The sequence below is a fragment of the Bubalus kerabau genome, chromosome 9 (genome assembly GCF_029407905.1).
Source record: "Bubalus kerabau isolate K-KA32 ecotype Philippines breed swamp buffalo chromosome 9, PCC_UOA_SB_1v2, whole genome shotgun sequence".
Lineage (NCBI taxonomy): Eukaryota > Metazoa > Chordata > Mammalia > Artiodactyla > Bovidae > Bubalus > Bubalus kerabau.
In genome coordinates, this window is record NC_073632.1 from 39,198,070 (window position 1) to 39,220,417 (window position 22,348).

Genomic DNA, 22,348 nt, shown 5'->3' on the forward strand with positions numbered 1-22,348 from the left:
CAGAAAAGAAACATCTATGCGATGGAAGAATTACTAAGCACTGCTGGGAGGAGGTGATTAGGAAACAGGATGTGGAGGGTGATATAGGGGGAAATGAGAATCACAGAGAAAAAAAAGAAATGAGGAGAATAGGAAGGACACAAGAGAAATATTTGAGAAAATGAAAGGGAGTCATGGAGCAGAAGAGAATAAAAATTAATCAGAGACAGAGGAGGGAAAGGAGATAGAAGGAAAGCAACAGAAAAGTAAAGCCAGTGAACTAAGGATGAGAACAAGAAGAGAATATGTATGGACTATACATACTTTCGGCCATCTCTGACCAGGGTTACTGCTGCAAATCCACATTTCATCTTGCTAGTAACAGAAAATAAACAAAAATAAAAGAGAATGGCAGAGATAGAAACATCTGCATAAAAGCAAGCCTAAGACAAGGTTTTAAATAATACTGGATTTTTAATTCCCCTTTGATAATCAATAAAAAGACATCAAAGTACCTGGCTTTTAAAATTATGAATTTCTATAATTTGCTTGTATCTAGACTGAGCGACTTCACTTTAACTTTTCACTTTCATGCACTGGAGAAGGAAATGGCAACCCACTCCAGTGTTCTTGGCTGGAGAATCCCAGGGACAGGGGAGCCTGGTGGGCTGCCGTCTATGGGGTTGCACAGAGTCGGACACGACTGAAGTGACTTAGCAGCAGCAGCAGCAGAAACTACCTACATTTTGAAATATGTGGCTTTAAGTGTATAAACTGTCCTTCCACTTATAACCAATAATTGGTTATCAGCCCTAAGGCTTCATTCATACTGCTGCAATATAAAAAATTCATTAATTTCCTAAGTTCAACAAATCACAAAAATCTTAAATGAATTAACAATCTGACAGTAATATAAACACAAGAGCCTACCTCAACCTCCTCATCATTAAATATAAATGCAGTGACCAAGAACAGGATGCTCTGTAGGAGTTATGGGAAAGTAAATTTTAGCCTATGATTTTATTCTTTCTGACAAAGGAGAATAATGGAGAATGATAAAAGTTTCTCGAGAACCATGTACATTCTTGGTTGTCATTTATCCTGTTACCTGGAGTTAAGTGCTGTCTCAGATGGATTATATTCATGGGTTATGCTCTCAGGACTGTCTCACTCAGGTGATATTTGATGAGTCCTTCTTGGTACCTTTTGAGATTTATCTGTAAGAGACGGTATGCTGAAAGCTTTTTATATCTGTATTATGTCACTGATAGTATCACATCAATACCTACTGAATAATCATTAAAAGTTTAGAACCACATTTGCTTGAAGAGCTCAGTGGAAAGACAATCTACAAAACTGTTTACAGTTGTCAGAAGGTCCTTTCTTACTCTCTCTCTCTCTCTTTTTAATTCATTTTACTCAACTATTTAATATAAGGGTTAGAAGCTTATTGAAGGGTCCTGTGGGGATGTTAAGATGAATAGGTTTCAGATTTTTGTTTTGTATATGTTTTCATCTTTTAGAAAGTTCATTCAGGTAAGAACTCGATTGGAGGTGTAACAATCTATCATCTCCTATAAGACGGTGACACTCAGGGAGGCAGCTAAGCAGAAGGCCAGAGACACAGGAAGATGGAATGAAAACTAATATGTAGGAAAACCATAATGATAATCTTTTATAGGTGACTAAAGAACATGCTCTCATGCTTCTCAGTGACTTTCATGAAAAGGGTACCAGCTGTTCTGCTCAGTTGCTTTGGTCAGTACCATGGTTTGAATATTTGCGTCCCCTACTCTGCCAAATTGACAAGTTGAAATTTTCATGCCTAATATGATGATGCATTCAAATTGTGGTGCTGGAGAAGACCCTTGAGAGTCCCTTGGACTAACTACAAGGACATCAAACCAGTCAATCCTAAAGGAAATCAATCCTGAATATTCATTTGGAAGGACTGATGCTGAAGCTGAAGCTCCAATACTTTCGTCACCTGATGTGAAGAGCCAACTCATTAGAAAAGATCCTGATGCTGGGAAAGATTTAGGGCAGGAGGAGAAGTGGGCGACAGAGGATGAAATGGTCAGATAGAATCACTGACTCAATGGACATGAGTTTGAGCAAACTCTGGGGATAATGAAGGACAGGGGGTCCTGGCATGCTGCAGTCCATGGGGTCACAAAGAGCCAGACACGACTTAGCGACTGAAGAACAACAATGGTAAGATATTAGGATGTAGTCCTCTGGCAGGTGAGTAGGTCATGAGGGTGGAGACATCATGAATGAGATCTCTTGAATGAGCATTCTTACAAAAGAGATCTCACAGAGATCCTTCCCTGCTTCCACCATGTGAGGACACAATAAGAAGGAGCTGTCTATGAACTAGAAAGTGGACCCTCAAAAATTCCACATCTATTGGTACCTTGACTTTGGACTCCCTGGCCTACAAACTGGTGAGAAATACTTTTCTCCTGTTTATATGCTATCTAGTCTATGGTATATTGTTACAGCAATACAAATGGATTAAGATAAAATATCAGAGTGAATACTTTGTTTTATTTTTGATTATGTTGATATGAAATATTCCACATTGGTATGAATTATAGAGAAGTTAGAACTTAAAGACAAGCAAATACAGTAAAAATAAAACCTAACTTTAAACTCACTACCCAGATGGAATCAACACTAATATTTTTGGCCAATTTTTTTTTACCAGATTTATATTCTTTGCAAACATATTTTTAAATAAATATATTTTTGATACTATTTGATAGCCTGATTTTTACACTCAGTATCACAAGTATATTTCATGTGAATAAATGATTCCCATACTTTCATTATTGATTATGCATATTATAAATTATACATATTGTTCTATATATGTATATATATAATCTACATAAACTATCAGACATGTTTGACAGTACAATTAAATAAAATCAATCTAGGATTTTCAGGGAAAGAGTTTCTCCAAACAAATACATTGCTAGTCAACTAATACTGAAATTTTTTTCTAAGCAGAAGTTTAGAGACCTCAGTATGTCCTGACCTCAGTACAAGAAACAGATGTTCAAGTACAGAGAAGAGAGATCTTGATTTAAAGGAACTATTTTATGGTATTTTCCCTAAAATATAAGGCACTACCTCTTTTTAGATGGATAATTCCTATCATTATTTAACCATTTCTTGATTAACTATAAACATTGACTATTCTGCCATGTATCAATATAATCAGTCTGCTTTTCAATTTCCAATTACTGATCTTCTTGTCACTGCTCCACAGCAGCCTCAATTGCTTTCTAGTTGTTTTCCCTAATCCTAGTTTGTCATGGGCTGAGACACTGGAGACCTAAGTTCATTAACATGTGCATAAGGTCCAATGTGTGTTAAAAAAAGGCCCAATAAATCTGTAAGGGGAGTATGTGAGTCAATAAATTTCATCCACTGGTAATATTTATTATTTTCACTTCCTTTAACTTACATAATATTGATAAAAACCTGTACATAAATATTAGGTATTTTATGCTTTTACCAAAAAGGAAACTGAGATTTGGACAGATGAGATAACTTACCCAGTGTTACTTAGCTGTAAAATTATTGCATAAAGTCTCAAACCCAATTCTTCTCATTCAAAATCAACTCTAAGGACTTTGTTCAAAGCAATTTCAGGTTTTTTCATGCTTCTGGCTGAGGAATTTGTAATCCAGAGTAAAGCTTCCTAAAACATGTTTCATCAAAAAATAATACAAGTTATAAGCATTATGCAATAAAAGAGGAAAACACTGGCTCAAACGACTTGCTTTACTGGACTTCTCAGAGATCTCAATAAGCTAATATGCTTCATAAATCTCCAAAACCAGCATTTCCATAACTACTTGGACCTCCAAGGTGACCCTCTGTAACAGCATACATCCAGACTTCCAAGGAGCAAACTGCAGTAGGCAATGTCCCGAGGTGGGGTGGAGGGGGCAGGAGGTGGGGAAGAGGGTTCAGCAGACCAGGTTAATCAGATCTGATAATCTTAGTCTTTGTATGCACTTCCCAATTACAATCTGTTTATATAGCAGAGATTAAACAATAAATTTTAGAAAAGCTTGATATTTATGTGACTTATTGTGTTTTGATAATACAATTATTTCTAATACAAGGAAGAAATAACTCTTTCAAGAGTCGCTACAAAATGCACCTATGATAAAAAGAAATGAAATCACTCAGTCATGTCCTACTCTGTGACCCCATGGACTGTAGCCTGCCAGGCTCCTCCATCCATTGCCAGGCTTCTCCATCCATTGGATTTTCCAAGCAAGATTACTGGAATGGGTTGCCATTTCCTTCTCCAGGGGATCTTCCCTACCCAGGGATTGAACCAGGGTCTCCCACATTACAGGCAGACTCCTTAATGTCTGAGATAAAAACATACTATAATACTAATAACATTTCATCAGATTTTCAAAAAGTTTAAATTCCCAGAACACATGGCTATAAAATGGAAACTCTTAGGCTGGGTTTGGAAGTAAACCATGCACCATGACAGACCACAGCACTTTGTACCATAACCTTCCGCGTCATATCTCAGATAGCCCTCAGGTCTTCATGATCTCTGTAACAAAAAGAATTCCCAGTGAAATTCAATAATTTCCATTTTCACAAATTGCCTATAATAAAAATATTTGAGCAATCCTTCAAAACTGAACAAATAACTTAAACTAAGTCTATTTGTAGTTAATTAAAATATTTTCATGAAATACCACCATTTTAGTAATAATAATAGAAAATGTCATTATGTGGCTCATGAAAGAAAAGATTCTCTAAAGAGAAATGATTCCTAACTTGTCTACTGATAAGATTTTGCATCATGAAAACCCTCTTGGCCATATGTTGTCACCAATATCTGTGAGTGGAAATTTTGCTAAACACTTTGTATTTAGTATCTTATGTAATAATTAAAACAGTCCAATAATGTGAAACACTATAAATAATCTCCAGTTTTACAAATAATAAAACTGAGGTTAAGAGAACTGAATTAAGTATACTAAGCATGTGGAGCTAGAGTTGGAAGTCAGGATGCTTATTACAAAGCACTTCACTTAATCTACCTGTCTTTGCAATGCTCATATTCAGTTACCTGTTTCATATATTAAATATACATTAGCAACCTTCCCACTGGCTTCCCAAGTGGCTCGGATGATAAAGAATCTGCCCGTGATGCAGGAGACCTGGGTTTGATCCCTGGGTCAGGAAGATCCCCTGGAGAAAGGCATGGCAACCCAATCCAGTATTCTTGCCTGGAGAATTCTATGGACAGAGGAGCCTGGCTGGCTATAGTCCATGGGGTCGCAAAAAGCCAGACATGACTGAGCAACTACCACTTTCACTTCCATATGCATGCATGCGTGCTAAGTCACTTCAGTAGAGTCCAACTCTTTATGATCCTTTGGACTATAGCCTATCAGGCTCCTCTGTTCATGCGATTCTCCAGGCAAGATTACTGAAGTGGATTGCCATGCCCTCCAGTGGATAGAACCCTATCTCTTATGTCTCTTGCATTGGCAAACAGGTTCTTTACCACTAGCGCCACCTGGGAAGCCGTAGCATCCTTATACTCCTATTTTAACCTTATAGGAGTCATGGAAGGTTTGAAAGTAAAAATGTATTTTCAGTAAGATCCCCCCGTTTTACCTTAGCAAGCTTCTTGAGACTATAAAGACATCCTTTATTCACTTTGACCTATAACTAATCTCTTCAACTGGAAGTCAAATGACCATAGCATCCTATGATTTCTTCTCTTTTGACATTTCTGCTGTCTCATCAAGGCCTTTACAAATGGAACTTAAATATGATTAACTGCAGCATGAGCCAAACCCCAAATAAAAACCAATGAAGCATACATGAATGGCAAAGCAAGCCAGTTCTAAAACCAAAGATAGTTTTATCAGAAAACTAGTAGATGCTCAATCTGTAATTTTGGATTTTGTATAAATTAACTTTAATTCAAAGGTGGATAAAAAAAGAGAAGGGATCATATAACTAACTTACCTGTCAGTGCAGGAAGAGTCAGAAGTGGTATAATTGAAAGAGTCTAGAAGGGAATCTTATCAGTCAATCCTCAATTATTTATTGAATACCCACCATCACTAACTACTATCATGCCACAGTGTTTTGGATCCCAACCCCTGAGTTATCAATTGGGATAAAAGCATGACCAGAGAATGAGTAGGTATTAATGTAAATATGTACCACTCGAAGCCAGGGTAGCAGTAACTTCTTGGCCACTATTAAGACGATAGCATAATATAACACAGAACTCCAAGGGGATAGAATGAAAGGTAAATTCTGACTGATTTTGGAGAAGTCAAATCAATGGAGTAAAGGACCAAAAATGCGCCAGAGCTATATGTTTTAGTTCCAAATGGGAGAATCACTGTACTAGGGACTGGGTACTAGAAAAGTGAAATAAACAACAGAGCCAAGGTAGAATATTAAGGCCAATAACTTCTTCAACTATCGGAGAAGGCAATGGCAACCCACTCCAGTACTCTTGCCTGGAAAATCCCATGGACGGAGGAGCCTGGTGGGCTTCAGTCCATGGGGTCGCTAAGAGTCAGACACAACTGAGCGACTTCACTTTGACTTTTCACTTTCATGCATTGGAGAAGGAAATGGCAACCCACTCCAGTATTCTTGGCTGGAGAATCCCAGGGACGGGGGAGCCTGGTGGGCTGCCGTCTCTGGGGTCACACAGAGTCGGACACAACTGAAGCGACTTAGCAGCAGCAGCAATGAGAGCTTTTTATGTCTTCCATTTGTCTGTTAAGTTGATTATTTTTTATAATGTAAAATGCATTCTGAAATTTGAAGTGAGATGCCACAAACAGAAAAGAGTCCCTCCCCACACAATATAGGAAAAGGCCACAGAGGTCTATTACATAAAACTGGAAACATTACTTGGACAGAGCTCATGTTCAAGGGAAGGGACAAGCATGAATTTCTCTCGTATTCTCATCTGCAAAGAGTATTCATATTCCAACAACATGCCCTCTATCCATGGTGTGCTGATAAGGGTTCAACAACTGACTTTCCAAATATATATATATATAAATTTTACTGCTTTAAAAACATAGCAACCCAATTTACAAACAATGATAAAACATATAAAAATCACTGTTGCCTGCAATGCAGGAGACCTCAGTTCGATTCCTGGGTCAGGAAGACCCCCTGGAGAAGGAGTAGGCTATCCACTCCAGTGTTCTTGGGCTTCCCTGGTGGCTCAAATGGTAAAGAATCTGCCTGTAATGCAGGAGACCTGGGTTCAATCCCTGTGTTGGGAAGATCCCCTGGAGGAGGGCATGGCAACCTGCTCTAGTAGCCTTGCCTGGAGAATCCCCATGGACAGAGGAGCCTGGTGGGCTATAGTTCACAGGGTTGCAAAGAGTTGGACATGACTGAGCATCTAAGCACCACACAGCAATCATCACTCTAATAAATTCCATTCCAATGACTTCAGTGCAACTTGCTGTTTCCTATTAAAGAGTTTTTTCCTAAAAAAAAACCACTATCAGTTTGTTTTTCATTCTGTCCCCAGCAATGATGCCACAATAGACTATGTATAAATGTTTGATTACAATCTGATTCAAAAAATTCTCATGTCATTGACAAATGAGTATAGTTCTGACATAGACGGTTGATGTTTTCTTTTACATTACAGGGTGAGTTTAAAATAAAACAACAAGGATGTCTGTCAGAATTCATTCAGTTTTCAATGACATGAGCAATTTCTTTGCTAAATCAGATAGTAGTTTTCAAATGCTAGAAGAATATTTTCTCAATCTTCTGTGCTATTTACAATGTAACAGCTGCAGACACAACACGATTTAAAATTTAAGCTGCATTATTAATGCTAAAAATATTAATTGTTTAAGTCTAGACAATGAACAAAGAGATGATTTTTAGCATTGATGACTTTCACAGTATAAATACTTCCATTATAGTTGATTCCAAACTATCAGTGCAGGACTGGGAAAAGCAGATAGTATTATATAGCATTTCCACCTTACAGATACTAGATATGTAAATAACATCAAAAGCATAGATAATAGTAAAGTATATTAAGATAAGTAAGAAGTAACAACTCTTTCATATTTAATATCTTTGTTGTTAACATAATATTCAATGCTAAGTTTACACAATTTCATTTTTATTAATGGCTAGTTAACAAAGAGCAAAGTTGCTGTAAATTTAATAATTTGTCTGTTGAGAGCCCGTAGGAGCTAGCAAGAGCATGCCAACTACCTCTACCCATCCCAGCCTCCAGAAGAACAGTATACTGCCCTTCTAACCATCTTTCTAGGAGTATTTACTCAGCTGCAGCATGATTTTGGAAATTCTCTACTATAACCTCTTTGGTTTTAAAAGATTCTCATTATTACTTCCTACACTGGAATGAAATTTGAGAGATAAAGAATGCTGGTGAAGAAGAGTGGGTCCATTTTCCACTGAGGAACAAACTAGGAGGTAGTGACAAGAGCTCTGGGATTTGCAGTCAGAAAACCTGGACCTGCAAACCCAGTCCTGCTATCTCAGATGTGCCTCTTCAATTCTCAGCTCCAGGATTCTTATCTGTGAAATGCAGCTAATAGTCAATCACCTCACAGGTTTTTTAATAAAGGAAATATCTGTGAAAGTGCTTTATAATTAAAATTTATCATATACAATAAGTCATTTTGTAACATGCTATTCTTTAAATGAGTTTAACCTTTCAGAACTTCTTTTTTCAAAGAGGAAATTAGTCATGTTTTAATTTTTTTTTTCCTGCTAGCTTATTACTATTGACAGTTTACAACTCAAGACACGTTTCTGGTTTGGAAAAAGTTTTGTATGTATTCCAAAGTAGATATATTTGGTTATGAACATATTAAAGGAGATACCAAACACATTCAAAAGAGCTTGACTATAGAAAAGACATTCAAGAGACCAGGACTTCACAGCTAGTTCATTCAACAAAACCTATGACACAATTTTCAATTTCTCTGAGCCTCATTTTGTTTGTCTTTCAACTACAATAGTAGACTGAAATAATCTGATGCTCCTTCTCAATCCAAATTTTCCTATAATTTCCTTATAATTTCCCTAAAGTGTCCCCTTAAATATTGATAAATAGTGGTTATTTACAAAATATCAGCTGCCATTTCTGGCTTTTAGACTCCTAAACTCACAATTAATTAGACCTTACGTAGAAACATGCTTTGAAATAGGTCATTTACTTATAGAGGAACAGTCCACAGTCCTTTTGTTATTAGAACTACAGAGTGGTGACTGTTCTTTTTAGTCACGGGGGTACATAGAAAAGGTCCAGAAAAATTTAAATCCAAAGCATGAGAAGCTACCTTCTCAGGATGTAAAAAAAAAAAGAAAAGAAAAATGGAACATCTCTGAAAGTATAAGGCAAATAAAATACAAGATCTATTTTATTCTATTCTTCATAAGATATCAATTCCATGAAGATCTATAAAATTTTGGAAACACTTCCTTTTTTTTCCTTTTCTTTTAATACATAACTTCAAGTTTCCCTGTTTTGAAGGGCAATTCCTCACCCCAAACTCTTCCTCCAACCTGCTTCTCCTTCGTTATAGGTCTGTCCTGTGGCCACAGAGCTCCGAAATACACTCCTTAGCCCATCTTAGAACATTTGCTTCCAATTTAAGCACAAAGAAAACTAAAGGGAAAACAACAACAACCTCTAATACAAATAAGAATCATTCTACACATAAGAGAATGTGTGACAACTGCCCGACTCATACAGGGTTAGGTACGGAAGTGAAAACGGGACCTGAGTGATTCCTTAGATAAGAGGAAGCCTTCCTGGAACTTATTTATTACATGATGAAGAAGAAAAGGATGTTCTTTATGAAACAGTTTTCTTGGGAACTCAAAATGTAAGCTTCTACCACTGACAAGGTGGCATTTTTAGATTAAGCCGTGGGAAATCTAGCATGATTTACAAATACACCCGTCCAAGAATAACAGCCTTCCTGCCATTCGTGATTGGCATCATTATTACAGACTCTATTATAATCTTATCTTGCTGTCCAACAAAGCAATTCATTCAGCAGCTAAGCTCACGTCAAAGACAAGGCAGAGTCTACTTATTTGCAGAAAAATGCTTTTGGAAAACAGTCTCATTGCTCAGACAGAACCAAGAATGTACATGACATGGTGCAAGGTGCTTATGATAGAGGGTGGCAGGAAACGAAGTCGAAACAGAAACACCAGCTGAGAAGGTGTTTAATCTTCAAGGTGTGAGGTATTACATTCTAGCACTCTCTCTGACTGATAGCAGGCATGAAGGGAAAAACTACCTAAAACATACAGGGAAAAGTACACTTAGGTCCCTTTGATGTCTGTGTTGGCAAAGCACTTCAGCTTTTACCTCCAGTCTTTAATAAAACAGCAGAAGCTTCTGGTTTGTAAATAAAGGAAGCTAAGAGATTGCTGAATCAGGTCTGTCACACACACAAAAATGCAACTTCACTTTAATGGATGCCTGAAACTAGTCATGTCAATATTCACACACACACACACACACACACACACACCCTCCCTTAGAGTTGTCTTTTCAGCTATTCTGTATCTACTTTTAACAAGGCTTCTATGTTCAAATAATTTTTCCCATGGAAAAACTAATGAACTGTTAAAAATGCATGTAATCAAAATGTGGAAGGAAGTTGGATAGTCCCTCTTTTCCCAAAAGGCAGAAACCAAAAGCCATAAGCACAGTGGGGATGAGGCCAATATAGGTCTCTCTGTACGAGGGATGATTAATGAAACACATCAATTGTTTTTGTTTTGTTTTTTTTCCCCAGCAGGAATGAGGGGCAAACACAACAGCAGCAAACAAAAAAGGGAGATTTTGTTAATAACTCAGATACTGCTTGAACTGTCCTGGACATCCAGATCCACAAAAGCAGCAGGGTTCTGCCAGAGACCATAAGTGAAGCAGATAAATCTCAACACCAGGGAATCCAGGCCCCACGTCCCATTGGTCTTCCCTTTGGATTCTGCTGATGACCCACACAGCCTAGGTGTGTAGAGAGCACCCCTTCTCCATGCCTACCCTCACCAGTGATGCACACATGTGCTTCCACACTCCTCTGGAACTGCCAACTCACACCATCTCCTGCTAAGTTCTAACGGGGACACCTAGAAAGCATTCAAAGAAATGTGTGCTTTTTAAGCCAGTCTATTCTATGCACCCCGGGCTTCCCAAGTGGAGCTAGTGGTAAAGAATCCACCTGCCAATGCAGTAGACACAAGAGAGGCTGATTCAAACCTGGGTCAGGAAGATCCCCTGGAGGAGGGTATGGCAACCCACTCCAGTATTCTTGCCTGGAGAATCCCATGGACAGAGGAGTCTGGCGGGCCCTAGTCCATAGGATCACAAAGGGTCAGACACAACTGAAGCAACTTAGCACCTGTGCATGTATTCTTTTCACCCAAGACAGACGTATAGAATTCTAAGGAACTAAGAACTAGGGCCAAAATCTGAGATCACTTACATTCAATCCCACCCCAAAAGAATCCCCTCATTGCCCTCCCAGTTGTGATGATGATCCCAGTTCAGTCTATCCACTGCAGGCATTGAGAACACGACTGTGATGCTGGTCCAGATTTGGGCCACTCTAAATAAAATTTAAGGAAATTCTTCTTACCTTAATTTGCCATCTGGTTCCCTGTGGTTTCCACCTAGAGATTCTGACTGGTCCTAGAGAAAAAGGAAGACAAGAACATTTTTCTAAGAGATCATTAGTAAACTATTATAGCTTCTAATTATAGACAGCTTTTAGAACTGATAAGTATATCAACACCCAATTTTTAGGACACTTTGACAAACTTTTTTAAAAAGTTATAAGTCTCTTCATGAGCTGTCTCCCAATTAATCATAACTATTGAATATTGCTGATAGAAATTCTGCAACTGTCCTTTCAACAGTCTATAAGGTCACTTATTGGAACTAAGATTTTTGTATAAAGGTGATCAGTGTCATTTATTGTTCCATGTGTTTCAGACTTTAATTCTACTTTTCCAGTTGAAAAACCAATTTTCTTGCTCTTGAATACGTTGAGTAGAAACGTATCTACCATCTTGAGTAACACACCATCTAAGAAAACAGTGGTCTGGCCTCGTCCTTGTCCATCTTGCCCCTTGCCTTCTGTCGCAGTCTTTTATAATTCTCTACCCTTCTAGCCTTTTGCCTGTTTTCATATTCTTTCAGCCTTCTGCCACACTTTTACATGCACGTGGCATTCCCATCTTTGGGGTTCCTTAGAACCTGAATCATCAAAACATTTTCTGTGAAGTGTCATTGATTTCTTTGGTTGTCTCCTCTTTATTTTTCTTCCAAGAATAATTAGAAATCTTACTAATAGATTTTCTCATTTTTAGAGAAACTTGTCTCCCTTTAGGAGTGTCTGGTTCTGTGATGTGCCTATGTTCTTTTTTTTCCGTCCACCTTTAGGAGTGAGGCTTCCATAAATACTAGAGATATGTTTGCCTAAGACTAGTATTTTCTTTTTATTTTTTATGTATCTTGAGAAATTTTCACCCCAAACTTCTATCACTTACCACAACTTCAAAATTGCTCTATTTCATCCAAGGAATAAAGTTTTGGCCGGGCTCAGTCCTATGACTATCTCCCTCAGAATTAGAATTCAGATGTGAGAGGATTTCATGAAGACACGTATGAATGCATGTAATTGAATTAAGAAATGAAAGTGACAGTTAAGTCACTTAGTCATGTCCAACTCTTTGCAACCCCATGGACTGTAACCTATCCGGCTCCTCTGACCATGAGATTTTCCAGGCAAGAATGCTGAAGTGGGTTGCCATTTCCTTCTCCAGGGGATCTTCCTGACCCAGGGATCGAACTTTGGTCTCCTGTATTGCAGGTAGACGCTTTACCATCTGAACCACCCGGGAAAAGTCAGACTTTTTCTGACAATAAATATGTCATTTGGCTGATTGATTTGATTTGAGGATTGGCTTTGCCAAATAAGCAGCTTAAATATTTTCCATAAATTAGCTAATTCTGTAGCTCTGAGATTTTAACAATAGTATATTTAAAATGCATGAAAAGAAAGCTTTTTATCAAAACTGTTTATTGGTAAATGTGTATCAGAATTGTTAATAATAGTGATTGAATACATCTCAGTAAAGCCTTTTAGGTGTAATGCCTATAAATTGAGAAAGAAAATGACTCTAATGACAGGATGACAAATCCTTTTGCAAGTCAGGATCAAAACTGGAGAGAACATAATTAAATTGTCAGATGTTAGATTAATAAAAATATTTTTGATGATAGATCACCATATGAATTTTTGGCACATAAGTCAGAAAGAGCTCAAAAAATTGAATGATATTATTATACCAAAACTTCTATTTCTATCTTCTTACTTAAAGTTTTCTCAGTGCTTACACATATATAAAATATAAAAATATAATTGATGCTGAACTTGGCCTGAATTAAATTATATCCAATATTCATACATGAAAAACCTGCTATTCTTACTGAGATTGTCAATATTATTTTTCTTTTTGCATTTAATAAGTTTTAAAATTTATAATATAGTAATTTTTGGCCAATTGAATTGTAATAATAATTTTCATGAAGTTCAATCTAGAAGAATTTTTTTAATACTTAAAGCTGGTCAACCACTTGTAAAAGAATGAAACTAGAACACTTTCTAACACCATACACAAAAATAAACTCAAAATGGATTAAAGATCTAAATGTAAGACCAGAAACTATAAAACTCCTAGAGGAGAACATAGGCAAAACACTCTCTGACATACATCACAGCAGGATCCTCTATGACCCACCTCACAAAATATTGGAAATCAAAGCAAAAATAAACAAATGGGACCTAATTAACCTTAAAAGCTTCTGCACATCAAAGGAAACTATTAGCAAGGTGAAAAGACAGCCTTCAGAATGGGAGAAAATAATAGCAAATGAAGCAACTGACAAACAACTAATCTCGAGAATATACAAGCAACTCCTACAGCTCAACTCCAGAAAAATAAATGACCCAATCAAAAAATGGGCCAAAGAACTAAATAGACATTTCTCCAAAGAAGACATACAGATGGCTAACAAACACATGAAAAGATGCTCAACATCACTCATTATCAGAGAAATGCAAATCAAAACCACTATGAGGTACCATTTCACACCAGTCAGAATGGCTGTGATCCAAAAGTCTACAAGTAATAAATGCTGGAGAGGGTGTGGAGAAAAGGGAACCCTCTTCCACTGTTGGTGGGAATGCAAACTAGTACAGCCACTATGGAGAACAGTGTGGAGATTCCTTAAAAAACTGGAAATAGACCTGCCTTATGATCCAGCAATCCCACTGCTGGGCATACACACTGAGGAAACCAGAAGGGAAAGAGACACGAGTACCCCAATGTTCATCGCAGCACTGTTTATAATAGCCAGGACATGGAAGCAACCTAGATGCCCATCAGCAGATGAATGGATAAGAAAGCAGTGGTACATATACACAATGGAGTATTATTCAGCCATTAAAAAGAATACATTTGAATCAGTTCTAATGAGGTGGATGAAACTGGAGCCTATTATACAGAGTGAAGTAAGCCAGAAAGAAAAACACCAATACAGTATACTAACCCATATATATGGAATTTAGAAAGATGGTAACAATAACCCTGTGTACGAGACAGCAAAAGAGACACTGATGTATAGAACAGTCTTATGGACTCTGTGGGAGAGGGAGAGGGTGGGAAGATTTGGGAGAATGTCATTGAAACATGTAAAATATCATGTATGAAATGAGTTGCCAGTCCAGGTTCGATGCACGATACTGGATGCTTGGGGCTGGTGCACTGGGACGACCCAGAGTGATGGAATGGGGAGGGAGGAGGGAGGAGGGTTCAAGTTGGGGAACACATGTATACCTGTGGTGGATTCATTTTGATATTTGGCAAAACTAATACAGTTATGTAAAGTTTAAAAATAAAATAAAATTAAAAATAAAATAAAATAAATAAAAAAAAAGAAAGAAAGAAGAAAAAAGGAAAAAAAAACAACAACAACAACAAAAAAAGCCTTATGGCTAGAAAAATAAAAAATAAATAAATTTTAATTTATAAAAATTTGTTGCAGAGATACGTGATAGTGAAATGAAAGCCTCGTCCAACTCTTTGCAACCCCATAGGCTATATGGTCCATGGAATTCTCCAGGCCAGAATACTGGAGTGGGTAACCTTTCCCTTCTCCAGGGGATCTTCTCAACCCGGGGATCGCATCTAGGTCTCCCTCATTGTAGGCAGATTCTTTCCCAGCTGAGCCACAAGGGAAGCCCAAGAATACTGGAGTGGGTAGCCTGTCCCTTCTCCAGCAGATATTTCCAACCCAGGAATCAAACCAGGGTCTCCTGCATTGCAGGCAGATTCTTTACCAACTGAGCTATCAGGGAAGCCTGAGATATATTATAGGTGACAAGTAAAAGACTTTCAGAAGTATAAAAGTATATAATATTAGAGTAAAAGTTTATTGGAAAAATATAATGGAATTATGAGTTCAAAGAAGAAAAAAAATTTTAATATTTATTGAAGATTTTGTTTGTATATTTCAAATAAAAGTGCCTTGAATCACAGAATTTAACAATTGGAAGAAAAATTAAAGATTAACTATTAACTGATCTTTACACATTTGCCTGCATTGCCCCACATAATGCTGAATAATTTCTTATTCGTTCAAACATTAATTGATTTATATTTTTTTTCTATCTGAAGTTTAAATGATTACCAAAGATGCAATTTCTGTCACAGTATAAATATTTACATTAATTTTTTTAAAAAACACAGTTACTTAACTGCTTCAAACAGGGCCAGAGGGAATCATCCTGTAAAGGCTACTGTAATCTGATACCACCGTTATCCTGTGTCTGCCATCTCATGGCTGTGCTTCTGCAGTGTCACTCCTCTTCTCCTATTATCCTGAATATTGCCCTCTATGTCTCCGCTATATCAAGAAAAGAGTTTTCGATAAAGTCAATATTTTTCCAACCTACTTTTTTTTTCCTTTTTTTTTTTTTAAATAAAGGAGGGTTCAGGATAGGGAACACGTGTATACCTGTGGCGGATTCATGTTGATATATGGCAAATCCAACCTACTTTTAAAATTCAGTTTCTTTTGAATCATGAAGTTGCTCAGTCGTGTCCAATTCTTTGCAACCCCATGGACTGTAGCCTGCCAGGCTCCTCCGTCCATGAGATTTTCCAGGCAAGAGTGCTGGAGTGGATTGCCATTTCCTTCTCCAGGGGATCTTCCTGACTCAGGAATCGAACCCTGGTCTCCCGCATTGCAGGCAGACGCTTTACCATCTGAGCCATCAGGGAAGCCTGCATAAAGTATATACCACTTGTTTACTAGGGATCACCTCCATCGTTTCAAATTCTGGCGATAACTATGAACTTGCATTTACTTTGTGTTCATATATATTATTTATTCACAACATACCTAGCACCTGGATGCTCAATCAGTGTATTAGCCTTTATGGTTATAATGTTGATTTCTTCAATAAATACTTCAAGGACACTTTGTTATCAATCTCATACACATTGTTTTTTATATATGTCATATTTTAACTATCTTTTAATATTTTTAGGAGAACTGGTTGGTTTGATAGTTTTAAATTTTTACTAAGAGTTTTCTTTTTCACTTCATCTTGCTATTTAAAAATATATATCTAAAATTGAGATAGTACTTCCATGACCATGGGTATTATATACTCCAAAATCCTTATTTTATGCTTGAAATATTATCAGAAGTGATTTTTATCTTGTCTGAATTAGTGACCAAGCTAGCCCAGGAAACTAGACACAATTAAAGACAGGGCTTCCCTGGTGGTTCAGTAAGTAAAGAACACACCTGCAATGCAGGAGACCCAGGTTTGATCCCTCTTGCCTGGAGAATTCCATGGACAGAGGAGCCTAGCAGGCTATAGTCCATGGGATCACAAAGAGTTGGATATAACTGAATGACTAACACTTTCACTGGAAAATGAAGAAACTGTTACTCCACTCTCTAATGCCTCCCATGCTTCAACTGGTCAGTTTTGTCATTATATACCATTGCTTATCCACTATCAAAGTTTGTAACATTTATATTCTTTTATGCAACCATAATTAAATCACATGGGTGTATAACTAAAATTGAGTTTCAATTCTAAAGGTTGAAAAATGTTAATATTATCATTATGTGAATATCATTCACTATAGAACCAAGTATAGTGATTGGGCAAATAACCAAAAGACCAATAATTTTATTAAGAAAGCCATATTAAAAAATATTAAAGGCTCATGATCCAGAGTTATTTATTTTAAACTCTCAGCTACTCAGTTCACTGTATGTGTTTAAGATGATTTTTGTTAGCCGTTTGCTTGATTTCTCTTGAAAGCCTAACGTTTCCCCCCACCCACTCTCTCATTTATTTTCTTATCAAAGAAATGTCTCCTTCCTCGCCCAAACAACCAAGTCATCCAGCTTCTTAATTAAATATGTTGAATGGATTTTTTTTTCCTTGAAAACAATATTCTTAGAATCATAATGCTTTTTTTTTTTTCACTCGTGTAATGAGGCCACATGGTATTGTCCTGCGTGGTACCACTGCAGCATCACTTCACACATGCTAAGTCGCTTCAGTCATGTCCAACTCTTTGTGACCCCATGGACTATATAGCCCGCCACACTCCTCTGGCCATGGAATTCCCCAGGCAAGGATACTGGAGTGAGTTGCCATGCCCTCCTCCTGTGGATCTTCCAAACCCAGGGATCAAAACTGCAAAATATGTTTCCTGTACTTGCAGGTGGGTTCTTTACCACTAGCACCACCAGAGAAGCCCCATTTCACACAGAGACCAGACTGATAATGTTTCAGAAGTCTTGCTGCGATGAAAATTCTTTACTTTTTCCCCTTGGGTATAAACCCTGTTTTCTCCCTATGAATTGTATTTATTCAGGGAAATTAAAGGTATCATAAACTTAAATCCTAACAGAACCTCATTTTTTTTTTATTGTTTTTTACCTTTAGACCTCCTCCATCCACTTTTTCCACCCCTCGCCCCCTGTGTCTGGCAACGGCCAATCTGTTCTCCATTTCTATAAGCTTGGGTTTCATTCGTTTTTAGGTTCCACATACAAGAAAGATCATAGGGTATTTATCTTTTTCTGTCTGATTCATTTCATTTAACATAATGCCCTTGAGGTCCATTCATATGTTACAAATTGAAAATTTCATTATTTGTTGAATATTATATTGTATATGTTCTGCTGTGCTGTGCTTAGTCTTTCAGTTATGTCCGATTCTTTGTGACCCCATGGACTATAGCCCGCCAGGCTCCTCCATCCATGGGGATTCTCCAGGCAAGAATACTGAAGTGGATTGCCATGCCCTTCTCCAGGGGATCTTGCCAACCCAGGAATTCAACCCTGGTCTCCAGCATTACAGGCAGGTTCTTAACCAGTTGAGCTGCCAGGGAGGCCTTATATTGTATATGTATGCAATATATATACTATGTATATATACACACACACACACACACAATTTCTTACCCATTCATCCATTGATGGACACTAGGTTGTTTCCATACCTTGGCTATTGTAAATAATGTTGCAATGAACATTGGGGTGCATGTATCTTTTCAAGTTAGTGCTTTTCTTTAAATAAATACTCAGCAGTGGAATTGCTGGATCATATTTCAGTTCAGTTCAGTTGCTCAGTCGTGTCCGGCTCTTTGCGACCCCATGAATCGCAGCACACCAGGCCTCCCTGTCCATCACCAACTCCCAGAGTTCACTCAGACTCAGGTCCATCGAGTTGGTGATGCCATCCAGCCATCTCATCCTCTGTCATCCCCTTCTCCTCCTGCCCTCAATCCCTCCCAGCATCAGAGTCTTTTCCAATGAGTCAACTCTTCACAAGAGGTGGCCAAAGTACTGGAGTTTCAGCTTTAGCATCATTCCTTCCAAAGAACACCCAGGACTGATCTACTTTAGAATGGACTGGTTGGATCTCCTTGCAGTCCAAGGGACTCTCAAGAGTCTTCTCCAACACAACAGTTCAAAAGCATCAATTCTTAGGCACTCAGCTTTCTTCACAGTCCAACTCTCACATCCATACATGACTACTGGAAAAACTATAGCCTTGACTAGACGGACCTTTGTTGGCAAAGTAATGTCTCTGCTTTTGAATATGCTATCTAGGTTGGTCATAACTTTCCTTCCAAGGAGTAAGCGTCTTTTAATTTCATGGCTAAAATCACCATCTGCAGTGATTTACGAGCCCCAAAAAATAAAGTCTGACACTGTTTCCACTGTTTCCCCATCTATTTCCCATGAAGTGATGGGACTGGATGCCATGATCTTCATTTTCTGAATGTTGAGCTTTAAGCCAACTTTGTCACTCTCCACTTTCACTTTCATCAAGAGGCTTTTTAGTTCCTCTTCACTTTCTGCCACAAGGGTGGTGTCATCTGCATATCTGAGGTTATTGATATTTCTCCTAGCAATCTTGATTCCAGCTTGTGCTTCTTCCAGTCCAGCATTTCTCATGATGTACTCTGCATAGAAGTTAAATAAGCAGGGTGACAATATACAGCCTTGATGGACTCCTTTTCCTACTTGGAACCAGTCTGTTGTTCCATGTCCAGTTCTAACTGTTGCTTCCTGACCTGCATATAGGTTTCTCAAGAGACAGGTCAGGTGTTCTGGTATTCCCATCTCTTTCAGAATTTCCGACAGTTTATTGTGATCCACACAGTCAAAGGCTTTGGCATAGTCAATAAAGCAGAAATAGATGTTTTTCTGGAACTCTCTTGCTTTTTTGATGATCCATCAGATGTTGGCAATTTGATCTCTGAATCCTCTGCCTTTTCTAAAACCAGCTTGAATATCTGGAAGTTCACGGTTCATGTACAGCTGAAGCCTGGCTTGGAGAATTTTGAGCATTACTTTACTAGCGTGTGAGATGAGTGCAATTGTGCGGTAGTTTGAGCATTCTTTGGCATTGCCTTTCTTTGGGATTGGAATGAAAACTGACCATTTCCAGTCTGTGGCCACCGCTGAGGTTTCCAAATTTGCTGGCATATTGAGTGCAGCATTTTCACAGCATCATCTTTAAGGATTTGGAATAGCTCAACTGGAATTCCATCACCTCCACTAGCTTTGTTTGTAGTGATGCTTTCTAAGGCCCATTTGACTTCACATTCCAGGATGTCTGGCTCTAGGTGAGTGATCACACCATCATGATTATCTGGGTCATTAAGATCTTTTTGTATAGTTCTTCTGTGTATTTATGCCGCCTCTTATCTTCTGCTTCTGTTGGGTCCATACCATTTCTGTCCTTTATCGAGCCTATCTTTGCATGAAATGTTCCTTTGGTATCTCTAATTTTCTTGAAGAGATCTCTAGTCTTTCCCATTCTGTTGTTTTCCTATATTTCTTTGCATTGATCGCTGAGGAAGGCTTTCTTATCTCTCTTTGCTATTCTTTGGAACTCTGCATTCAGATGGTTATATCTTTCCTTTGCTGCTTTGCTTTTTACTTCTCTTTTTTTCACAGCTATTTGTAGGCCTCCCCAGACAGCCATTTTGCTTTTTTGCATTTCTTTTCCATGGGGATGGTCTTGATCCCTGTCTCTTGTACAATGACACGAACCTCCACCCATAGTTCATCAGGCACTCTGTCTTATCAGATCTAGGCCCTTAAATCTATTTCTCACTTCCACTGTATAATCATAAGGGATTTGATTTAGGTCATACCTGAATGGTGTAGTGGTTTTCCCTGCTTTCTTCAATTTAAGTCTGAATTTGGCAATAAGGAGTTCATGATCTGAGCCACAGTCAGCTCCCAGTCTTGTTTTCGCCAACTGTATAGAGCTTCTCCATCTTTGGCTGCAAAGAATATAATCAATCTGATTTCGGTGTTGACCATCATGACATTCGGTGATGTCCATGTTTAAAGTCTTCTCTTGTGTTGTTGGAAGAGGGTGTTTGCTGTGACCAGTGTATTGTCTTGGCAAAACTCTATTAGCCTTTGCCCTGCTTCATTCTGTATTCCAAGGCCAAATTTGCCTGTTACTCCAGGTGTTTCTTGACTTCCTACTTTTGCATTCCAGTCCCCTATAATGAAAAGGACATCTTTTTTGGGTGTTAGTTCTAAAAGGTCTTGTAGGTCTTCATAGAACCATTCAACTTCAATTCTTCAGCGTTACTGGTTGGGGAATAGATTTGGATTACTGTGATATTGAATGGTTTGCCTTGGAAATGAACAGAGATCATTCTGTCATTTTTGAGATTGCATCCAAGTACTGCATTTCAGACTCCTTTGTTGGCTATGATGGCTACTCCATTTCTTCTAAGGGATTCCTGCCCACAGTAGTAGATATAATGGTCATCTGAGTTAAATTCACCCATTCCAGTCCATTTTAGTTTGCTGATTCCTAGAATATCGATGTTCACTCTTGCCATCTCCTGTTTGACCACTTCCAATTTGCCTTGATTCATGGACCTGACATTCCAGGTTCCTATGCAATATTGCTCTTTACAGCATCGGACCTTGCTTCTATCACCAGTCACATCCACAGCTGGGTATTCTTTTTGCTTTGGCTCCATCCCTTCATTCTTTCTGGAGTTATTTCTCCACTGATCTCCAGTAGCATATTGGGCACCTACCGACCTGGGGAGTTCCTCTTTCAGTATCCTATCATTTTGCCTTTTCATACTGTTCATGGGGTTCTCAAGGCAAGAATACTGAAGTGGTTTGCCATTCCCTTCTCCAGTGGACCACATTCTGTCAGACCTCTCCACCATGACCCACCCGTCTTGGGTGGCCCCATGGGCATGGCTTAGTTTCATTGAGTTAGACAAGGCTGTGGTCCTAGTGTGATTAGATTGACTAGTTTTCTTTGATTATGGTTTCAGTGTGTCTGCCCTCTGATGCCCTCTTGCAACACCTACCATCTTACTTGGGTTTCTCTTACCTTGGACACGGGGTATCTCTTCACGACTGTTCCTGCAAAGCGCAGTGGCTGCTCCTTACCTTGGATGAGGGGTATCTCCTCACCGCCGCCCCTCCTGACCTTGCTGGATCATATAGTAGTTCTATTATTGAGAAAACCTTACACTATTTGCCATAGTGACTGTACCAATTAACAGTCCCAGTAAGACAGCCCAAGAGTTCCCTAACTTTTTCTTAGTTCTGACATTCAAGAAGCTTCTCTGTGAACCTAAAGACTGCTGCTTATAAATTCTTAGACATGAAGAGTTATGCAATGGGCATTAATCTTGATAGCCCTAA

General features: G+C 38.2%; 1 long non-coding RNA gene across 1 annotated transcript in view; it reads right to left on the bottom strand.

Annotated features, from left to right (window-relative positions):
• Positions 1 to 16,005, bottom strand: part of LOC129659992 (uncharacterized) — a 56,567-nt gene extending 40,562 nt beyond the window's left edge. The window contains exons 1-5 of the long non-coding RNA XR_008718286.1: positions 15,865 to 16,005; positions 11,679 to 11,731; positions 3,546 to 3,691; positions 1,088 to 1,196; positions 304 to 350 (exon numbers count right to left, since the gene is read on the bottom strand). This is a non-coding gene — a long non-coding RNA (uncharacterized LOC129659992). The remainder of the gene's footprint in view (positions 1 to 303; positions 351 to 1,087; positions 1,197 to 3,545; positions 3,692 to 11,678; positions 11,732 to 15,864) is intronic.
• Between the last annotated feature and the right edge of the window lie 6,343 nt (positions 16,006 to 22,348).